The following is a 23,444-nucleotide window of genomic DNA, read 5'->3' on the forward strand; positions in this document are numbered from 1 at the left end:
ATATACTATATATATATATATATATATATATATATATATATACACACATATATATATATATATATATATATATATACACATACACACACACACACATACACACATACATACACATATATATATATATATATATATATATATATATATATATATATATATATATATATATATATATACACACACACACACACACACACACATATACATACACACACGCATACACACACACATATATACCAACATATTTAGACACATGTATACATTATAGCGCTTCCCAGTCAAAAATCTTGTCATATACCATATCCCATTTAACCATTATAGGTCTTCAGGTGCTAATCCAGTGAGTGCAAATTTTGTTTGCAGTTGAGCGCAACTCTTTATTTTCAGCTTGTAATATGCACGCTACTTAGCCTGGTCACAATATTGATTATAGCGCCCCATGCTAATACTAGAGCATCAATTGTAATGTAGCCCAATGTAAGGGAGCAGCTTCTAAGACAAATGTGATATTAAAATGTATAATTGACATGAATGGACCGGACAAAAGCATAATTCTGACCATGTATAAATCCTTAGTAAGACCTCACCTTGAGTATAAAGTATAGGTTAGGACACACTTTTAAAAATGATTTTACAAAACTAGAAACTGCTAAGAGAATGGCTACAAAATTTGTAAGAGAAATTAAAAATTTCAGTTATGAGGATAGGGCGACAGATCTGGTCTGTGTACTCCAGAAAAAAAGGAGAAGTGACATAATGTTGTTAAAAGTTATATTCCAGTTCCTATCTCCCAAAATTCCCATACCTTTATCAGATTACAGTGATAGTATCAGAGAGTTCAGGGGCAGAGCCTTGGCAGTCTGGGTGAAGTTTAGATAATAAGCATGGGGGATTTTACCCTCTTGGTTTCTCTAAGAGAGGAAAGGAAAACCGCAGGATTTACATTACAGTTTGGAAAATTCACCAAAGACAATTGGAGGCACTTATGCTATGAAGAGACCAGTAGCCAGAGAGAATAAACTAAGGGCTAAATTTATCAACCATGCAGGCAGGAAAGTTTTCAAGTAGTGAACCTGTCCTCCTATAATTGCCACTTGCGATGCTGCATCACTCAGTAAAATTTAAAGTTTAACATTTAACAAAGGGTTTCTTGTGCAATCGATTGCGCTAGAACATGGCATGTTAATCATCTCAAACGAGCGAGTGTCAGGGAGTGATTGATCTTGCAGCCTCCAAGGTGGCAGAGTGCAAAAAGAACCAGTTTCTTATTATTTATGTGGCATCAGACTCGCTTATGCAAACCTGCTCCACATAGCACAAACAGCTGTGAATGCAGCTTCATAAATCAATAGTTCTAGTGCCAAACAAACATCTTCACGGAAACAAACTCTCGTTACATTTGTATTTCAGTCTTACCTTATTTTCTACACAAAGACAGGTTCTCCTTTAATCACAAATTATTGACCATTGCAGATCCCGGACATGTGAGCAAGATAAGCCAACTTGGTGACTTCTCCCCAATTTCAAAGAAACTCTGACAGCTGAAACAAATAGATGAGACAATGTAAGAAGAATGAAGAGCAAGTTGAAATCACCACATTAAAACAAAAGTGCAAAGAGAAAATGGTGTAATGTTTTAGAGCATTGTATAATTGCATATAACAACTATGGGCAAGATAACAAGTGGAGCGCTAACTAATTATTTCTCCAGCGAGCTAACGCGCTCAAAGTAAAATGTTAACGTGGCCCAGTTAATGCAGGTATTACAAGTTAAAAGTTAGCACAAGAGCGAAAGACTGATGCACGCTAATTTCAGGACTTTGGATATCACGAGCATGTTAACTTTTTCTTTCATAGACTTCAATTGGGTGCCACGTCTTAATAAATAACACTTATTGTGTGCTAAACTGACACTGCATTAGACCAACAGTGCTAAAGCCAAAGGTAGTTATGAATACTTTGCATTCCGAGGAAGTGTTTTGCAACATTGTATAACAAAGCTACAAATAATGTTGCAAAACACTGCTGACAGTGCTAAACACATGTGCAGACTCCTGAGCAGTTAGGAGCCTACCTTGTTTTAATCTTCAATAAAATATACCAAGAGAACAAAGCACATTTGATAACAGAAGTAAATTGGAAAGTTGTTAAACTTTTATGATTCAGATAGAGCATGCAATTTTTAATTTTGACTTTACTGTCCCTTTAAGTCTACTAATGAATACATGGGCATTCAATGTTAGAATAAGATATAAAATTTTATAATAAAACCAAACAAACAAAAATCTGCTTGATATCCATCAGTAAAATTAGCATTTCACAATCTCCCATCCGGCTATTGTATAAAATATTAACAAAAAAATTGGCAGCACCAGCAAGCTTACTTAAAGAAGGCACATTCATTTTTCAAGTTCTTAAACATCAAAAAATATAGAAACTGCATTTAAAGGAATATAAAAGTATGTGTTAGAGCCCTTTGTTATTTTACTGCTGCTTGTATATAACGGTGTGTTTAAAGGACCAGTGCGGATAGCTTACAAGTTTCTATTAACATATAGTAAAAAAAAGAAATTAGATATACCTATATAATATTTGCAAACATTAACTTTTGTAAATTTACATTTATATTTTCCTGCTCCTGTGTTTATCACATATATGATGCTGGCACTCCCCACGGAAAGGGCTGAGCTATGCGGGAAGCTAGCAAGCCAACCCTCCAATCGTAGCGCATATGCAAATCCTGAGAGTGTGAGCACGAGTTTATATTAACTTGCATTTTGCACTGGAGGAGACTTTGGGCTCGATTTATCAAGCTCTATGCCTCTCTGCAACTGCAGGTTGTCACAAAAGAATCTGCAGTCACAATTTATCAAGCAGCGGTCATCAGGCCGCTGCTTCCTAGCCACCTCCCCATCTCTTAGGTAGAGAATTTCAATCTACCCGGTCTCGTCCGACCAGGGAGATTGACAGCTCCTGTCTGCGTGTGATTTGCTGTGCAAAGGCAAAATAGCGCTTGCGTGCAATGTTAAGTTCTGCCAGCAGAATTCTGTCCACCAGAGGCAAGCTGCGGCGGACAGGAGCACAAATGTATGTCCCTGTCTGCCGTAACTTGAAAAATCGAGCCCTTTGTACACTAAAAGCAGAAATCCTGACACAAAGTCGAAAGAAAATGTATTGCAATGGTCACTAGCCACCATCATCTCTGTATCAGGCTGTGAGGGTTTCAGCTGTTAGGTTAGCAGTTATATGCCTCTGGTACGTTATATGCTAGGCAGGGCAACAGTCTGATCCCTGCAAGCAGGCAGGGCTGCTGAGGTAACTGTGGCTGTTCTGCTGGTCGAACCTGGCAACCTTCTTGGCCTCATTATAGATCTTGGCCAGAGAAGAGCCGTTCTTCTCACCTAGGTTGTGGATTGCGTCTATGACCAGATGGCTGTACCTGAACGGCTGGCTTCTCTTCTTGGCAGGAGCTATTTTGCAGGAGCCATCATACTGAGTCTGTGTTTGTCAGATCCCACTGTATTATAAAGACCCAATAAGATAAAACATAATAAAAGCTCTTCCCCATAAAAACAGAAACATCTATTAACTTTAAATGTTACAAGCAAGCGTGTCCCCTTTTCCTAATTCCCACTCAGGATCATGTAATTATAAAAAATGGGTTATTTATACACTGAAGGAGAGTTTGCTTTTGAAAACAAGGTTTACTGTGGCAATTCCCTGAACAGGATGTAAATCCTGAAAGGCTGAACCGTGGGCTCCTCCTATTTATATCACAGGAGTTCCGACGGCACAGCTCCCGGCACCTTCCAGCAGACAGTTGTGTTTTTTCCACATCCCAATTGTGGAGGCAGCTGGCAATGGCTGTATTAGAATCTCCAAACAGTGATCATTTGCTGCAAGTAACACAGGCAGCCCCCTTGTCAGGACGGAAAACTGGGGGCCAGTGTGAAATAAACACGGGGGCTGCATGGGGTAAATTAGCACAGGCTTGACAAAGGGGCAGGAGTTCCCCCAAACGTTGCTGTGTTTCACGTAATAAAATTATTTTAAAAAAAAAACATTTGTAGGATGTGGATTGGGGATCTGAGTGATTTGATTAGTTTATGCAGCTATTTGTGGGTTTTATAGGGAAAAGTAAATTTATGCTTACCTGATAAATTGATTTCTTCTATGATACGACGAGTCCACGGATTCATCCTTTACTTGTGGGATATCATCCTCCTGATAACAGGAAGTGGCAAAGAGCACCACAGCAGACCTGTCTATACAGCTCCTCCTTTGACTCCACCCCCCAGTCATTCGACCGAAGGTATAGGAAGAAAAAGGAGAAACTAAAAGGTGCAGAGGTGACTGAAGTTTTAAATCAAAAAATATAATCTGTCTTAAATTGACAGGGCGGGCCGTGGACTTGTATCATAGAAGAAATCAATTTATCAGGTAAGCATAAATTTACTTTTCTTCTATAAGATACGACGAGTCCACGGATTCATCCTTTACTTATGGGATACAATACCAAAGCTACAGGACACGGATGAACGGGAGGGACAAGACCTATACCTAAACAGAAGGCACCACTGCTTGAAGAACTTCTCCCAAAAATAGCCTCCGAAGAAGCAAAAGTATCAAATTTGTAAAATTTGGAAAAGGTATGAAGGGAAGACCAAGTCGCAGCCTTACAAATCTGTTCAACAGAAGCATCGATTTTAAAAGCCCATGTGGAAGCCACCGCTCTAGTAGAATGAGCTGTAATCCTTTCAGGAGGCTGCTGTCCAGCAGTCTCATATGCCAAACGGATGATGCTTTTCAGCCAAAAAGAAAGCGAGGTAGCCGTAGCTTTTTGACCTCTACGCTTTCCAGAATAGACAACAAACAGAGAAGATGTTTGACGGAAATCCTTGGTCGCTTGCAAGTAAAACTTCAAGGCACGAACCAAGTCCAAGTTATGTAACAGACACTCCTTCTTAGAAGAAGGGTTAGGACACAGAGAAGGAACAACAATTTCCTGATTAATATTCTTATTAGAAACAACCTTAGGAAGGAATCCAGGTTTGGAACGCAAAACCACCTTATCAGAATGGAATATAAGATAAGGCGAGTCGCATTATAATGCAGATAGCTCAGAAACTCTTCGAGCAGAAGAGATAGCAACTAAAAACAGAACTTTCCAAGATAGAAGTTTAATATCTATGGAATGCATAGGTTCAAACGGAACCCCTTGAAGAACTTTAAGAACTAAATTCAAACTCCATGGCGGAGCAACAGGTTTAAACACAGGCTTAATTCTAACCAAAGCCTGACAAAACGACTGAACATCCGGGACATCTGCCAGACGCTTGTGCAGCATGATTGACAAAGCAGAAATCTGTCCCTTTAAGGAACTAGCTGATAACACCTTTTCCAATCCTTCTTGGAGAAAGGACAAAATCCTAGGAATCCTGATCTTACTCCATGAGTAGCCTTTGGATTCGCACCAATAAAGATATTTACGCCATATCTTATGGTAAATTTTCCTAGTGACAGGCTTTCAAGCCTGAATCAAGGCATCTATGACCGACTCAGAGAAACCCCGCTTAGATAAAATCAAGCGTTCAATCTCCTGGCAGTCAGCCGCAGAGAAATTAGATTTGGATGTTGGAACGGACCTTAAATGAGAAGGTCCTGTCTCAGTGGCAGTTTCCACGGTGGCAGAGATGACATTTCCACCAGATCTGCATACCAAGTCCTGCGTGGCCACGCAGGTGCTATCAAAATTACCGAAGCCCTCTCCTGTTTGATTCTGGCAATCAGACGAGGAAGGAGAGGAAAAGGAGGAAACACATAAGCCAGGTTGAACAACCACGGTACTGCTAGAGCATCTACCAGTACTGCTTGAGGATACCTTGATCTGGACCCATAACAAGGAAGTTTGGCATTCTGACGAGATGCCATCAGATCCAATTCTGGTGTGCCCCATTGATGAATCAATTGTGCAAACACCTCCGGATGGAGCTCCCACTCCCCTGGATGAAAAGTCTGACGACTGAGAAAATCCGCTTCCCAGTTTTCCACTCCTGGGATATAGATTGCTGATAGATGGCAAGAGTGAGACTCTGCCCATCGAATGATTTTGGAAACTTCTATCATTGCTAGAGAACTCTTTGTTCCCACTTGATGATTGATATATTCTACAGTCGTGATATTGTCCGACTGGAATCTTATGAATTTGACCAAAGCCAGCTGAGGCCACGCCTGAAGCGCATTGAATATCGCTCTCAGTTCTAGAATATTTATTGGAAGGAGAGCCTCCTCCTGAGTCCACACACCCTGCGACTTCAGGGAATTCCAGACTTCACCCCAGCCCAATAGCCTTTCGTCCGTCGTCACTATGACCCATGCTGGCCTGCGGAAACACATTCCCTGTGACAGATGATCCTGTGACAACCACCAAAGAAAAGAGTCTCTGGTCCCTTGATCCAGATTTATTTGAGGAGATAAATTTCCATAATCCCCATTCCACTGTCTGAGCATGCATAGTTGCAGTGGTCTGAGATGCAAGCAAGCAAATGGAACTATGTCCATTGCCGCTACCATTAGTCCGATTACCTCCATACACTGAGACACTGATGGCCGAGGAATGGAATGAAGTGCTCGGCAAGTGGTTAAGATCTTTGATTTTCTGACCTCCATCAGGAAAATTTTCACGTCTACCGAGTCTATCAGAGTTCCTAGGAATGGAACTCTTGTGAGAGGGACAAGTGAACTCTTCTTTATGTTCACCTTCCACCCGTGAGATCTTAGAAAATCCAACACGATGTCCGTGTGAGATTTGGCTAGCTAGTAATTTGACGCCTGAATCAAGATATCGTCCAGATAGGGCGCCACTGCTATGCCCCGCGGCCATAGAACCGCCAGAAGGGACCCTAGCACCTTTGTGAAAATTCTGGGAGCTGTGGCCAACCCGAAAGGAAGGGCCAGAAACTGGTAATGCTTGTCCAGGAAGGCGAACCTGAGGAACTGGTGATGATCTTTGTGGATAGGAATGTGAAGATACGCATCCTTCAAATCCACGGTGGTCATATATTGACCCTCCTGGATCATTGGTAAAATTGTCCGAATTGTCTCCATCTTGAAGGATGGGACTCTGAGAAATTTGTTTAGAATTTTGAGATCTAAAATCAGTCTGAAGGTTCCCTCTTTTTTGGGAACCACGAACAGATTGGAGTAAAACTCCTGCCCCTGTTCTGCTTTTGGAACTAGGCAGATTACACCCATAGTATATAGGTCTTCTACACAGCGTAAGAACGCCTCTCTTTTTGTCTGGTTTACAGACAACCTTGAAAGATGAAATCTCCCCCTTGGAGGAGAATCTTTGAATTCTAGATGATACCCCTGGGTCACGATTTCTAAAGCCCAGGAATCCTGAACGTCTCTTGCCTGAGCGAAGAGAGAAAGTCTGCCCCCTACTAGATCCGGTCCAGGATCGGGGGCTGCCCCTTCATGCTGTCTTGGTAGCAGCCGCGGGCTTCTTGGCCTGTTTACCTTTATTCCAGGTCTGGTTAGGTCTCCAGACTGACTTGGATTGAGCAAAATTCCCCTCCTGCTTTGTGGCAGGGGAAGAGGTAGAGGGACCACCTTTGAAGTTTCGAAAGGAACGGAAATTATTTTGTTTGGCCCTCATTCTATTTGTCTTGTCCTGAGGAAGGGCATAGCCTTTTCCTCCAGTGATGTCGGAAATTATCTCCTTCAGTTCAGGCCCGAATAGGGTCTTACCTTTGAAAGGAATAGCTAATAGCTTAGATTTTGATGACACATCAGCAGACCAGGACTTAAGCCATAATGCTCTAAAATGGCAAAACCTGAATCTTTGCCGCTAATTTAGCCATTTGAAAAGCGGCATCTGTAATAAAAGAATTAGCTAGCTTGAGAGCCTTAATTCTATCTAAAATATCATCTAATGGGGTCTCAACCTTAAGAGACTCCTCTAGAGCCTCAAACCAAAAAGCAGCTGCAGTAGTTACAGGAACAATGCACGCTATAGGTTGTAGAAGAAAACCCTGATGCATAAACAATTTCTTTAGAAGACCCTCTAATTTTTTATCCATAGGGTCTTTGAAAGCACAACTGTCCTCAATAGTTATAGTTGTAAGCTTAGCCAGGGTAGAAATAGCTCCCTCCATCTTAGGGACCGTCTGCCACGAATCCCGAATGGTGTCAGATATGGGAAACATTTTCTTAAAAGTAGGAGGGGGAGAGAACGGAATGCCTGGTCTATCCCATTCGTTAGTAACAATGTCTGAAATCCTCTTAGAGACTGGAAAAACATTAGTGTAAGTAGGGACCTCTAGATATCTATCCATTTTACACAATTTCTCTGGTGGAATTACAATAGGGTCACAATCATCCAGAGTCGCTAAAACCTCCCTGAGCAACAAGCGGAGGTGTTCAAGCTTACATTTAAAGGCCGGCATATCTGAGTCTGTTTGAGAGAACATCTTTCCTGAATCAGAGAGCTCTCCCTCAGACAGCAATTCCCCCACCCCCAAATCAGAACATTGTGAGGGTACATCGGAGATGGCCAATAAAGCGCCAGAGAGCTCAGCATTAATCTAATACCGGACCTACTGCGCTTCCCCTGCAAACCAGGCAGTTTAGATAATACCTCTGTGAGGGTAGTAGACATAAGTGCGGCCATATCTTTAAGGGTGAAAGAATTAGACGCACTAGAAGTACTTGGTGTCGCTTGGGCGGGCGTTAAAGGTTGTGACACTTGGGGAGAAGTAGATGGCATAACCTGATTCTCTTCTGACTGAGAATCATCCTGAGACATACTTTTATCAGCTAAAATATGTTCTTTGCAATGCAAGGACCTTTCAGTACATGAGGGACACATTTTAAGTGGGGGTTCCACAATGGCTTCTAAACACAAGGAACATTGGCTTTCCTCAATGTCAGACATGTTAAACAGGCTAGTAATGACCACAAACAGGCTTGAAAACACTTTATTTAGTGAAAAAACATATGAAAAACAGCAATGCGCCTTTAAGAGAAAAAAAGCATACAATTTTTCCAAAACTGCTTTAAAACGATAAAATTATCCCAATTTTATGATAAAAGCATCCCAAATTGTCAGCTAAGTTTGCCCCACAAGAAAAGGAATACTTAACCCTTACCAAAAAAATGTTGTGCTATAAAAACGTTAACTTCAACTAAAAACACCCCCTGCACCTCGCCACAGCCCTGCTGTGGCGCCTACCTGCCCTCAGGGGTCTGAAAAATTGGATTAAACCTTCGATTAGGCCCAATACTGTTCTGAAAGGCCCACCGGAGTTGGAGCTTGCTGCTTGTCTGGGAAAAACAACTGCGCAACTGAGGCGCAAAAATAGGCCCCGTCCATCTCACTTGATGTCTCACAGCCTAAAATAACCGCACCAGAGCGGTCTAAAACCTAGCCATGTGAGTTCATATACCCATAAATGAAGCCATGTGTACCCTCTATACTTAATAAAGTAGAAAAATGTCTATCATAAAAAACGTTATCTGTAACTCCCAGTCATGAAAACGTTTGCCCACAAACATCATAACATCAGTGTCAACCATTTTTTATATAGCCCAATATGCAAGTCCAGTAATACCCCTCTGTATACTTTAGGATTACTGCTTACCCTTTCCCTCATGGGGATACTGTCAGACAATTCTGAAATAACACAGTCTCTCCAGAAAAAAAATTACTGAACATACCTCACTGCTTATAGCATGAAAAACGTTCCTCACACAGAAGTTTCTTAAGTACTCCTCAGCCATTCTGTGGGAACTACTCTGGATCTTAGTAACAACTGCTAAGATCATCAGCCTCCAGGCAGAAGTCTTCATCCATCTGCTGCCTGGGAGAAAATAACACACACACCGGTACCATTTAAAATAAACTCTTGCTTGAAGAAAATAAAAACTAAAATTTTATCACCTCTTTCACTTTACCCTTCCTATTACTTAGAGTAGGCAAAGAGAATGACTGGGGGTGGAGTCAAGGGAGGAGCTATATAGACAGCTTTGCTGTGGTGCTCTTTGCCACTTCCTGTTAGCAGGAGGATAATATCCCACAAGTAAAAGGATGAATCCATGGACTCGTATCTTATAAAAGAAATAGTTATTTTATTTGTATATTTTGCCACAAGTGTAACTAGATCACTGGGACTCGTTTAACAAAGTAAAGAGAGAGCAGAGCACGGAGCACATTATATGTATCAGATGAATCCGACAATAACAGTCACCCTCTAACAGCAGATCGCCAGGAAGACAGCGACCAGAGGATCTCTGTAGAAGAGCATATACATTGGAGTCTATAGGACTTGGTATGTATATACAACAATGGCAATATCAGATTAAAAATTTTAATAATGCCAACTTTTTTCCTTTGTGATAAAGGATTAACTATTTTAAACATATCCTAAATTAAATAAGCTTTTTAAGAAATAAAAAAAATTATAAAAAAATAAATAAAATTAGTGCATAATGTCCCTTTAACCCCTGCAACGTGGTTTAACACATAGTTAAAGTCAGCTCTAGTGCAGCAATGTACTACTGGGACCTAGCTGAACACATCTGGTGAGCCAAGGACAGAAGGCATATTTGCTTAGGCACCAATCACCACTGGCACTACCTAGATTTAACTGTGTCTACATGTCATACATTATCAGAAGCATATTACAGAACTAGACAGCTGTATTGAGGCTATTGTATTGAAATCTACAAAGAAATAAAAAAAGGTTTCATGTAACAAATTAGTTTGTAGAAAAACAGAATTTATGCTTACCTGATAAATTTTTTTCTCTTGTGATGTATCGAGTCCACGGATTCATCCATACTTATGGGATATTCTCCTTCCCTACAGGAAGTGGCAGAGAGAGCACCAACAGCAGAGCTGTCCATATAGCTCCTCCCTTAGCTCCACCCCCTAGTCATTCGACCAAAGGCTAGGAAGAAAAAGGAGAAACTATAGGGTGCAGTGGTGACTGAAGTTTTTTAAATAAAAATATACTACCTGTCTTAAATAGACAGGGCGGGCCGTGGACTCGATACATCACAAGAGAAAGAAATTTATCAGGTAAGCATAAATTCTGTTTTCTATTGTAAGATGTATCGAGTCCACAGATTCATCCATACTTATGGGATACCAATACCAAAGCTTTAGGACACGGATGAAGGGAGGGACAAGACAGGTACCTTAAAAAATGGAAGGCACCACTGCTTGTAGAACCTGTCTCCCAAAAATAGCCTCCAAAGAAGCAAAAGTATCAAATTTGGAAAATTTGGAAAAAGTATGAAGCGAAGAACAAGTCGCCGCCTTAAAAATCTGTTCAACAAAAGCCTCATTTTTAAAAGCCCATGTGGAAGCCACTGCTCTAGTAGAATGAGCAGTAATTCTTTCAGGAGGCTGCTGGCCAGCAGTCCCATAAGCCAAACAGATGAAGCTTTTCAGCCAAAAGGAAAGAGAGGTAGCCGTAGCCTTTTGACCTCTCAGTTTACCAGAATAAACAACAAACAATGAAGATGTTTGACGGAAATCTTTGGTTGCTTGTAAGTAGACCTTTAAAGCACGAACCACATCAAGATTGTGCAACAGACGTTCCTTCTTTGATGAAGGATTAGGACACAGAGAAGTAACAACAATCTCCTGATTGATATTCCTATTAGAAACAACCTTAGGAAGAAACCCAGGTTTGGTACGCAAAACCACCTTATCTGCATGGAAAACTAGGTAAGGTGAGTCACACTGTAAAGCAGATAACTCAGAAACTCTTTGAGCTGAAGAGATAGCTACTAAAAACAAAACTTTCTAAGATAGAAGCTTAATATCTATGGAATGCAAGGGTTCAAACGGAACCTCTTGAAGAACATTAAGAACCAAATTTAGGCTCCATGGTGGAGCAACAGGTTTAAATACAGACTTGATCCTGACCAAATGCTTGAACGTCTGGGACATCTGCCAGACGTTTGTGTAAAAGAATAGACAAAGCAGATATTTGTCCTTTTAAAAGGAACTAACTGATAATCCCTTCTCCAATCCTTCTTGGAGAAAGGACACAATTCTAGGAATCCTAATCTTACTCCATGAGTAACCCTTGGATTCACACCAACAAAGATATCTGCGCCAAATCTGGTAGATTTTCCTGGTGACAGGCTTTCTAGCCTAAATCAGGGTATCAATGACCGACTCAGAGAAACCACGCTTTGATAGAATCAGGCGTTCAATCTCCAAGCGGTCAGACGCAGAGAAGTTAGATTTGGATGCTTGAATGGACCTTGGATTAGAAGGTCCTGCCTCATTTGCAGAGTCCACGGTGGAACAGATGACATGTCCACCAGGTCTGCATACCAAGTCCTGCGTGGCTACGCAGGCACTATCAGAATCACCAAAGCTCTCTCCTGCTTGATTCTGGCATCCAGACGTGGGAGGAGAGGAAACAGTGGAAATACATAAGCCAGGTAGAAGGACCAGGGCACTGCTAGAGCATCTATCAGTACCGCCTGGGGATCCCTGGACCTGGACCCATAACAAGGAAGTTTGGCGTTCTGTCGGGACGCCATCAGATCCAATTTTAGTGTGCCCCATATCTGAGTCAGCTGGGCAAATACCTCCGGATGGAGCTCCCACTCCCCCGGATGAAAAGTCTGACGACTTAGGAAATCCGCCTCCCAGTTCTCTACCCCTGGGATATGGATTGCTGAGAGATGGCAAGAGTGATCCTCCGCCCATCGGATTATTTTGGTTACCTCCATCATCGCTAGAGAACTCAGTGTTCCTCCTTGATGATTGATATAGGCTACAGTCGTGATGTTGTCCGACTGAAATCTGATGAATTTGGCCGCAGCTAGCTGAGGCCATGCCTGAAGCGCATTGAATATCGCTCTCAGTTCTAGAATGTTTATCGGGAGGAGAGATTCCTCCCGAGACCATAAGCCCTGTGCTTTCAGGGATTTCCAGACTGCACCCCAGCCTAGCAGGCTGGCATCTGTCATTACTATGAGCCACTCTGGCCTGCGGAAACACATTCCCTGAGACAGGTGGTCCTGAGACAACCACCAGAGAAGAGAATCTCTGGTCTCTTGGTCCAGATGCAGTTGAGGAGATACATCTGCATAATCCCCATTCCACTGTTTGAGCATGCATAGTTGCAGTGGTCTGAGGTGTAGGCGGGCATAAGGAACTATGTCCATTGCCACTACCATGAGTTCGATTACCTCCATACAATGAGCCACTGATGGCCGAGGAAGGGAATGAAGAGCTCGGCAAGTGATTAAAAGTTTTGATTTTCTGACCTCCGTCAGAAATATTTTCATTTCTACCGAGTCTATCAGAGTCCCTAGGAAGGAAACTCTTGTGAGAGGGACGAGAGAACTCTTTTTTTGTTCACCTTCCATCCGTGAGATCTCAGAAAAGCTAACAAGATGTCCGTGTGAGACTTGGCTAGCTGGAAAGTCGACGCCTGAATTAAGATGTCATCCAGATAAGGCGACACTGCTATACCCCGCGGTCTTAGAACCGCCAAAAGGGACCCTAGCACCTTTGTGAAAATTCTGGGAGCCGTGGCCAACCCGAAAGGAAGGGCCACAAACTGGTAATGCCTGTACAGAAAGGCGAATCTGAGGAATTGATGATTATCTCTGTGAATAGGGATGTGTAGATATGCATCCTTTAAATCCACGGTAGTCATATATTGACCCTCCTGGATCAGAGGAAGAATAGTCCGAATAGTCTCCATCTTGAAAGATGGTACTCTGAGGAATTTGTTTAGAATTTTGAGATCCAAGATCGGTCTAAAAGTTCCCTCTTTTTTGGGAACCACAAACAGGTTGGAGTAAAAACCTAGCCCTTGTTCCGCTCTTGGAACTGGGCGGATCACTCCCATGGTATGTAGGTCTTCTACACAGTGTAAGAACGCCTCTCTCTTTGTCTGGTTTGCAGACAATTGAGAAATGTGAAATCTCCCCCTTGGGGGGGAGTCTTTGAAGTTCAGAAGATATCCTTGGGACACAATTTCTAAAGCGCAGGAATCGTGAACATCTCTTGCCCAAGCCTGAGCGAAGAGAGAGAGTCTGCCCGCTACTAGATCCGGTCCCGGATCAGGGGCTACCCCTTCATGCTGTCTTAGAGGCAGCAGCAGGCTTTTTGGCCTGTTTACCTTTGTTCCAAGCCTGGTTAGGTCTCCAGACTGACTTGGATTGGACAGAATTCCCCTCTTGCTTTGCTGCAGGGGAAGCTGAAGCGGGACCGTTGAAGTTCCGAAAGGAACGAAAATTATTTTGTTTGGTCCTCATCTTATTTGTTTTATCCTGAGAGAGGGCATGGCCTTTCCCTCCAGTGATGTCTGAAATAATTTCTTTCAGTGTAGGCCCGAATAGGGTCTTTCCTTTGAAAGGGATGTTCAACAACTTAGATTTTGATGTCACATCAGCAGACCAGGACTTAAGCCATAACGTCCTGCGTGCTAAAATGGCAAAACCTGAATTCTTTGCCGCTAATTTAGCCATTTGGAAAGCGGCATCTGTAATGAAAGAATTAGCCAACTTAAGGGCCTTAATTCTATCCATAATATCCTCTAATGGAGTCTCCACCTGGAGAGCCTCTTCTAGAGCCTCAAACCAGAAAGCAGCTGCAGTAGTTACAGGAACAATGCATGCAATAGGTTTTTCTTTAGGAGACCCTCTAATTTTTTATCCATAGGATCTTTGAAAGCACAACGGTCTTCGATAGGTATAGTTGTACGCTTAGCAAGAGTAGAAATAGCTCCCTCCACCTTAGGAACAGTCTGCCACAAGTCCTGTATGGTGTCAGATATGGGAAACATTTTCTTAAAAACAGGAGGGGGAGCGAACGGAATACCTGGTCTATCCCACTCCTTAGTAACAATAGTCACAATCCTCTTAGGGACTGGAAAAACATCAGTGTAAACGGGAACCTCTAAGTATCTGTCCATTTTACACAATTTCTCTGGGACCACTATAGGGTCACAATCGTCTAGAGTAGCTAATACCTCCTTGAGCAAAAAGCGGAGGTGTTCAAGCTTAAATTTGAAGGCCGTCATATCAGAATCTGTCTGAGGGAGCGTCTTTCCTGAATCAGAAATCTCTCCCTCAGATAACAAATCCCTTACCCCTACTTCAGAACATTGTGAGGGTATATCGGATACGGCTACTAAAGCGTCAGACGGCTCAGCATTTGTTCTTAACCCAGAGCTGTCACGTTTTCCTTGTAAACCAGGCAGTTTAGAGAAAACCTCTGTGAGGGTTTTATTCATAACTATGGCCATGTCTTGTAAAGTAAATGAATTTGACGCATTAGAGGTACTTGGCGTCACTTGTGCAGGCGTTACTGGTTGTGACACTTGGGGAGAGCTAGATGCTAAACCCTCATTTCCTTCTAACTGAGAATCATCTATTGCAATATTTTTAAGTGCTAAAATATGCTCTTTATAATTTACAGACATATTAGTGCAAGTGGGACACATTATAAGAGGGGGTTCCACAATGGCTTCTAAACACATAGAACAAGGATTTTCCTTGGTGTCAGACATATTAAACAGACGAGTAATGAAACAAACAAGCTTGGAAAACACTTTAATCAAAGAAAATAACACTTTAAACAAAAACGGTACTGTGCATTTAAGAGAAAAAAAAGCTGCACAAACTCTGCAAAACAGTGTAAAAACAGAATTTATGCTTACCTGATAAATTACTTTCTCCAACGGTGTGTCCGGTCCACGGCGTCATCCTTACTTGTGGGATATTCTCCTCCCCAACAGGAAATGGCAAAGAGTCCCAGCAAAGCTGGTCACATGATCCCTCCTAGGCTCCGCCCACCCCAGTCATTCGACCGACGGACAGGAGGAAATATATATAGGAGAAACCATATGATACCGTGGTGACTGTAGTTAGAGAAAATAATTCATCAGACCTGATTAAAAAAACCAGGGCGGGCCGTGGACCGGACACACCGTTGGAGAAAGTAATTTATCAGGTAAGCATAAATTCTGTTTTCTCCAACATTGGTGTGTCCGGTCCACGGCGTCATCCTTACTTGTGGGAACCAATACCAAAGCTTTAGGACACGGATGAAGGGAGGGAGCAAATCAGGTCACCTAAATGGAAGGCACCACGGCTTGCAAAACCTTTCTCCCAAAAATAGCCTCCGAAGAAGCAAAAGTATCAAATTTGTAAAATTTGGCAAAAAAGTGTGCAGTGAAGACCAAGTCGCTGCCTTACATATCTGGTCAACAGAAGCCTCGTTCTTGAAGGCCCATGTGGAAGCCACAGCCCTAGTGGAGTGAGCTGTGATTCTTTCAGGAGGCTGCCGTCCGGCAGTCTCATAAGCCAATCGGATAATGCTTTTAAGCCAAAAGGAAAGAGAGGTAGAAGTCGCTTTTTGACCTCTCCTTTTACCAGAATAAACAACAAACAAGGAAGATGTTTGTCTGAAATCTTTAGTAGCCTCTAAATAGAATTTTAGAGCACGGACTACGTCCAAATTGTGTAACAAACGTTCCTTCTTTGAAACTGGATTCGGACACAAAGAAGGTACAACTATCTCCTGGTTAATATTTTTGTTGGAAACAACTTTCGTAAGAAAACCAGGCTTAGTACGCAAAACCACCTTATCTGCATGGAACACCAGATAGGGCGGAGAACACTGCAGAGCAGATAACTCTGAAACTCTTCTAGCAGAAGAAATTGCAACCAAAAACAAAACTTTCCAAGATAATAACTTAATATCTACGGAATGTAAGGGTTCAAACGGAACCCCTTGAAGAACTGAAAGAACTAGATTTAGACTCCAGGGAGGAGTCAAAGGTCTGTAAACAGGCTTGATCCTAACCAGAGCCTGAACAAATGCTTGAACATCTGGCACAGCTGCCAGTCTTTTGTGAAGTAAAACAGATAAAGCAGAGATCTGTCCCTTCAGAGAACTTGCAGATAATCCTTTCTCCAAACCTTCTTGTAGAAAGGATAGAATCTTAGGAATTTTTATCTTGTTCCATGGGAATCCTTTAGATTCACACCAACAGATATATTTTTTCCATATTTTATGGTAAATTTTTCTAGTTACAGGCTTTCTAGCCTGAATCAGAGTATCTATTACAGAATCTGAAAACCCACGCTTTGATAAAATCAAGCGTTCAATCTCCAAGCCGTCAGTTGGAGGGAAACCAGATTTGGATGTTCGAATGGACCCTGAACAAGAAGGTCCTGTCTCAAAGGTAGCTTCCATGGTGGAGCCGATGACATATTGACCAGGTCTGCATACCAAGTCCTGCGTGGCCACGCAGGAGCTATCAAGATCACCGAGGCCCTCTCCTGATTGATCCTGGCTACCAGCCTGGGGATGAGAGGAAACGGTGGGAATACATAAGCTAGGTTGAAGGTCCAAGGTGCTACTAGTGCATCTACTAGGGTCGCCTTGGGATCCCTGGATCTGGACCCGTAGCAAGGAACCTTGAAGTTCTGACGAGACGCCATCAGATCGATGTCTGGAATGCCCCATAATTGAGTTATTTGGGCAAAGATTTCCGGATGGAGTTCCCACTCCCCCGGATGGAATGTCTGACGACTCAGAAAATCCGCTTCCCAATTTTCCACTCCTGGGATGTGGATCGCAGACAAGTGGCAGGAGTGATCCTCCGCCCATTGAATTATCTTGGTCACTTCTTTCATCGCCAGGGAAGTCCTTGTTCCCCCCTGATGATTGATATATGCAACGGTCGTCATGTTGTCTGACTGAAACCTTATGAATTTGGCCTTTGCTTAGTTGAGGCCAAGCTCTGAGAGCATTGAATATCGCTCTCAGTTCCAGAATGTTTATCGGGAGAAGAGACTCTTCCCGAGACCATAGACCCTGAGCTTTCAGGGATTCCCAGACCGCGCCCCAGCCCACTAGGCTGGCGTCGGTCGTGACAATGACCCACTCTGGTCTGCGGAAGCTCATTCCCTGTGACAGATTGTCCAGGGTCAGCCACCAACGGAGTGAATCTCTGGTCTTTTGATCTACTTGAATCATCGGAGACAAGTCTGTATAATCCCCATTCCACTGTCTGAGCATGCACAGTTGTAATGGTCTTAGATGAATTCGTGCAAAAGGAACTATGTCCATTGTTGCAAAAATCAATCCTATTACTTCCATGCACTGCGCTATGGAAGGACGAGGAACAGAATGAAGTACTTGACAAGAGCTTAGAAGTTTTGATTTTCTGACCTCTGTCAGAAAAATCCTCATTTCTAAGGAATCTATTATTGTTCCCAAGAAGGGAACTCTTGTTGACGGGGACAGAGAACTTTTTTCTTTGTTCACCTTCCATCCGTGAGATCTGAGAAAGGCTAGGACGATGTCCGTATGAGCCTTTGCTTTTGACAGGGACGACGCTTGAATCAGGATGTCGTCCCAGTAAGGTACTACTGCAATGCCCCTTGGTCTTAGAACCGCTAGAAGGGACCCTAGTACCTTTGTGAAAATCCTTGGAGCAGTGGCTAATCCAAATGGAAGTGCCACAAACTGGTAATGCTTGTCCAGAAAAGCGAACCTTAGGAACTGATGATGTTCCTTGTGGATAGGAATATGTAGGTACGCATCCTTTAAATCCACGGTAGTCATAAATTGATTTTCCTGGATAGTAGGTAGGATCGTTCGAATAGTTTCCATTTTGAACGATGGTACCCTGAGAAATTTGTTTAGGATCTTTAGATCCAAAATTGGTCTGAATGTTCCCTCTTTTTTGGGAACTATGAACAGATTGGAATAAAATCCCATTCCTTGTTCTCTTATTGGAACTGGATGTATCACTCCCATCTTTAACAGGTCTTCTACACAATGTAAGAATGCCTGTCTCTTTATTTGGTTTGAAGATAATTGAGACCTGTGGAACCTTCCCCTTGGGGGTAGTTCCTTGAATTCCAGGAGATAACCTTGAGAAACTATTTCTAGCGCCCAAGGATCCTGAACATCTCTTGCCCAAGCCTGAGCAAAGAGAGAAAGTCTGCCCCCCACTAGATCCGGTCCCGGATCGGGGGCTATCCCTTCATGCTGTTTTGGTAGCAGTGGTAGGCTTCTTGGCCTGCTTACCCTTGTTCCAGCCTTGCATTGGTTTCCAGGCTGGTTTGGGTTGTGAAGTATTACCCTCTTGCTTAGAGGATACAGAATTAGAGACTGGTCCGTTTCTGCGAAAGGGACGAAAATTAGGCTTATTATTAGCCTTAAAAGACCTATCCTGTGGGAGGGCGTGGCCCTTTCCCCCAGTGATGTCTGAAATAATCTCTTTCAAATCAGGTCCAAATAATGTTTTACCTTTGAGAGGAATGTTAAGCAATTTTGTCTTGGAAGACACATCCGCTGACCAAGACTTTAGCCAAAGCACTCTGCGCGCCACGACAGCAAACCCTGTATTTTTCGCCGCTAATCTAGCTAATTGCAAAGCGGCATCTAAAACAAAAGAGTTAGCCAATTTAAGTGCTTGAACTCTGTCCATAACCTCCTCATACGAAGATTCTTTACTGAGCGATTTTTCTAGTTCCTCGAACCAGAAACACGCTGCCGTAGTGACAGGAACAATGCATGAAATTGGTTGTAGGAGGTAACCTTGCTGTACAAAAATCTTTTTAAGCAAACCCTCTAATTTCTTATCCATAGGATCTTTGAAAGCACAACTATCTTCGATAGGAATAGTAGTGCGTTTGTTTAGAGTAGAAACCGCCCCCTCGACCTTGGGGACTGTCTGCCATAAGTCCTTTCTGGGGTCGACCATAGGAAATAATTTCTTAAATATAGGGGGGGGGGACAAAAGGTATGCCGGGCCTTTCCCACTCTTTATTTACTATGTCCGCCACCCGCTTGGGTATAGGAAAAGAGTCGGGGGGCACCAGAACCTCTAGGAACTTGTCCATCTTACATAATTTCTCTGGAATGACCAAATTGTCACAATCATCCATAGTAGATAACACCTCCTTAAGCAGTGCGCGGAGATGTTCTAATTTAAATTTAAATGTCACAACATCAGGTTCAGCTTGATGAGAAATTTTTCCTGAATCTGAAATTTCTCCATCAGACAAAACCTCCCTCATGGCCCCTTGAGATTGGTGTGAGGGTATGTCAGAACAGTTATCATCAGCGTCCTCTTGCTCTTCAGTGTTTAAAACAGAGCAATCGCGCTTTCTCTGATAAGTAGGCATTTTGGATAAAAGATTTGCTATGGAGTTATCCATTACAGCCGTTAATTGTTGCATGGTAATAAGTATTGGCGCACTAGATGTACTAGGGGCCTCCTGTGTGGGCATAACTGGTGTAGACACAGTAGGGGATGATGTAGTATCATGTTTACTCCCCTCATTTGAGGAATCATCTTGGGCAATATCATTATCTGTTGTAATACTGCCCTTACTTTGTTTGGACACTATGGCACAATTATCACATAAATTTAAATGGGGAGACACATTGGCTTTCATACATATAGAACATAGCTTATCTGATGGTACAGACATGTTAAACAGGCTTAAACTTGTCAACAAAGCACAAAAAAACGTTTTAAAATAAAACTGTTACTGTCACTTTAAATTTCAAACTGAAAACACTTTATTACTGAATATGTGAAAAAGTATGAAGGAATTGTTCAAAATTCACCAAAATTTCACCACAGTGTCTTAAAGCATTAAAAGTATTGCACACCAAATTTCAGAGCTTTAACCCTTAAATTAACGGAACCGGAGCCGTTTTTACATTTAACCCCTATACAGTCCCAGAATGAGGCTCTGTCTATAACTAGAAAGGCCCCCATCTGAAAAAGGTGTCCAACACAGTGCCTGCCGTTTTTCTAAACGTTCCCCAAGATTATAATACCAATAATTAGTTAGAATCTGCATAATATGCCTAGTAAAGCAATTGTTTTAGCCCAGAAAAATGTCTACCAGTTTTTAAGCCCTTTTTGAAGCCCTTTATTCTTTTATGTTTAACTAAGAAAATGGCTTACTGGTCCCCATGAGGGGAAATGACAGCCTTCCAGCATTACATGGTCTTGTTAGAAATATGGCTAGTCATACCTTAAGCAGAAAAGACTGCTAACTGTTTCCCCCAACTGAAGTTACTTCATCTCAACAGTCCTGTGTGGAAACAGCAATTGATTTCAGTTACTGTCTGCTAAAATCATCTTCCTCTTACAAACAGAAATCTTCATCCTTTTCTGTTTCAGAGTAAATAGTACATACCAGCACTATTTTAAAATAACAAACACTTGATAGAAGAATAAAACTACATTTAAACACCAAAAAACTCTTAACCATCTCCGTGGAGATGTTGCCTGTGCAACGGCAAAGAGAATGACTGGGGTGGGCGGAGCCTAGGAGGGATCATGTGACCAGCTTTGCTGGGACTCTTTGCCATTTCCTGTTGGGGAGGAGAATATCCCACAAGTAAGGATGACGCCGTGGACCGGACACACCAATGTTGGAGAAAAACCAGTAAACAAAACAAAATTTTTACAGTAGCATCATAAAGCCTTAGTAACTTTGCACCACAATGCAAATAAACAATTAACCCCTTAATGTAAAAACCGGATTGAAAAAACTTCAAAACCGGTAAAATAACGTTCAGCACCTTGCCACAGCTCTGCTGTGGTGCCTACCTGTCCTTTAGGAACGATTTGTGGGGAAAAAAACCTCTTTACAGCCCTCAAATACAGCAGGAATCTCTGGAGAAGTAGCTGGGTGCTTCTGAGGTAAATAAACTGTAAATAGGCCCCTCCCACCTCACTCGATGTTATGGGGCCTAAAAGAAACACCACAGAGTGTTTCTTAAACTAGCCATGTGGGTTAATATCCCTTAAACAAGCCACAAAGACCCCTTAAAGTCCTTCAAAAAACGTTTTATTTGTAATTAAACCAAAACGTTTTTTCCTATTAGTATCACCAGTAACTATGAGCCCTTAATGCAAGCTTGGATTCCTCTCTTACTAAATACAGCTTACCTTTCCCTCATGGGGATATTGCCAGCCTTTTCTAGAAATAACACAGTCTGTCTAGAAAGTAAATAGACTGAACATATCTTAATGCAGTTTAGCCTGCAAACTGTTCCCCCAACTGAAGTTTTCCTGTACTCTTCAGCCCTTGTGAGAACAGCAGTGGATCTTAGTTACAAAATGCTAAGATCATCATCCTCCTTGCAGAAATCTTCATCCCTTTTCTGCCAGAGAGTAAATAGTACACACCGGTACCATTTAAAATAACAAACTTTTGTCACCTCACTCCCTTTGCCCTTCCCAGCAGTTAAGCAGGCAGAGAGAATGACTGGGGGTGGAGCTAAGGGAGGAGCTATATGGACAGCTCTGCTGTGGGTGTTCTCTCTGCCACTTCCTGTAGGGAAGGAGAATATCCCATAAGTATGGATGAATCCATGGACTCGATACATCTTACAATAGAAAAAACTTTAAAGTGTCAGTAAACATTAAAAATAATGTTACATAATTCTGCACATAGTGCAGAATTATATAACATTATATTAGCGCAAACTTTTAAAACAAAATTTCCCCTTTGAATATTAAAAAAAAACTGCTGTTTTACAGACCCGCTCTCTGTGATCTTCTGAGCGGGTCTGTTTTTTTTCAAACAGCGCATCGGGCCAGCTGTATAGTCGCAGCCCGGCCCGACCGCGCCATGGCACTAAGTGCAGCTCGCTCCTGCTCTGTCAGACAGCAGGAGCGAGCTGCACTTAGTGCTATGGCGCGGTCGGGCCGGGCTGTGACTATACAGCTGGCCCGATGCGCTGTTTGAAAAAAAACAGACCCGCTCAGAAGACCACAGAGAGCGGGTCTGTAAAACAGCAGGTTTTTTTTTTTAAATTCAAAGGGGAAATTTTGTTTTAAAACATTTGCGCTAATATAATATTATATAATTCTGCACTATGTGCAGAATTATATAACATTATTTTTAAGGTTTACTGTCCCTTTAAGGGTAACTGGTTGGAAAAGCCCAAATGTAAAAGAATCTAAATGTTGATTTAGCGGATATACAAATACAACAGGATTATGCAAGTGTACAGTAAACACACACGTTATGTACATTATAAACAAACATTGAGAAACTAAAAAGGAAATAAAGTAAATACTACATAGGATAGCTGACATTTAGAGCATGTGGTCTGTCACCGTTAAAAATCGCTTATTTAAAGGGACATGGAAGTGATGCATTAAATATGTTCTGTTTTTGCTGGACTAGCACTTAAAGGGACATGGTATTCAAAGTGTTTGTCAAGTAAATGAAATAGCAGCCATTATTTATGTAAAAAGTAATTTGTGATTAAAAACATTAAAAAAGAGGCAGTCTAGTAAATATTAAAAAAACTTAAATGATTCAGATAGGGCATTTAATTTGAATCAACTTTCCAATTTACTGTTATTATCAAATTTGTTTTGTTCTATTGGTATTCTTAGTTG

The 23,444-nt window shown here is 42.0% G+C and overlaps 1 protein-coding gene across 2 annotated transcripts in view; it reads right to left on the bottom strand.

The window, feature by feature from the left end:
- The window catches only part of NCALD (neurocalcin delta), a 240,431-nt gene that overhangs the window by 158,710 nt on the left and 58,277 nt on the right, over positions 1 to 23,444 (bottom strand). For both annotated transcript variants that reach the window (XM_053715258.1, XM_053715257.1), the window contains one exon: positions 1,417 to 1,541. The gene's annotated coding sequence lies outside the window, so the exon portion shown is untranslated. The remainder of the gene's footprint in view (positions 1 to 1,416; positions 1,542 to 23,444) is intronic.

The sequence above is a fragment of the Bombina bombina genome, chromosome 5 (genome assembly GCF_027579735.1).
Source record: "Bombina bombina isolate aBomBom1 chromosome 5, aBomBom1.pri, whole genome shotgun sequence".
NCBI lineage: Eukaryota > Metazoa > Chordata > Amphibia > Anura > Bombinatoridae > Bombina > Bombina bombina.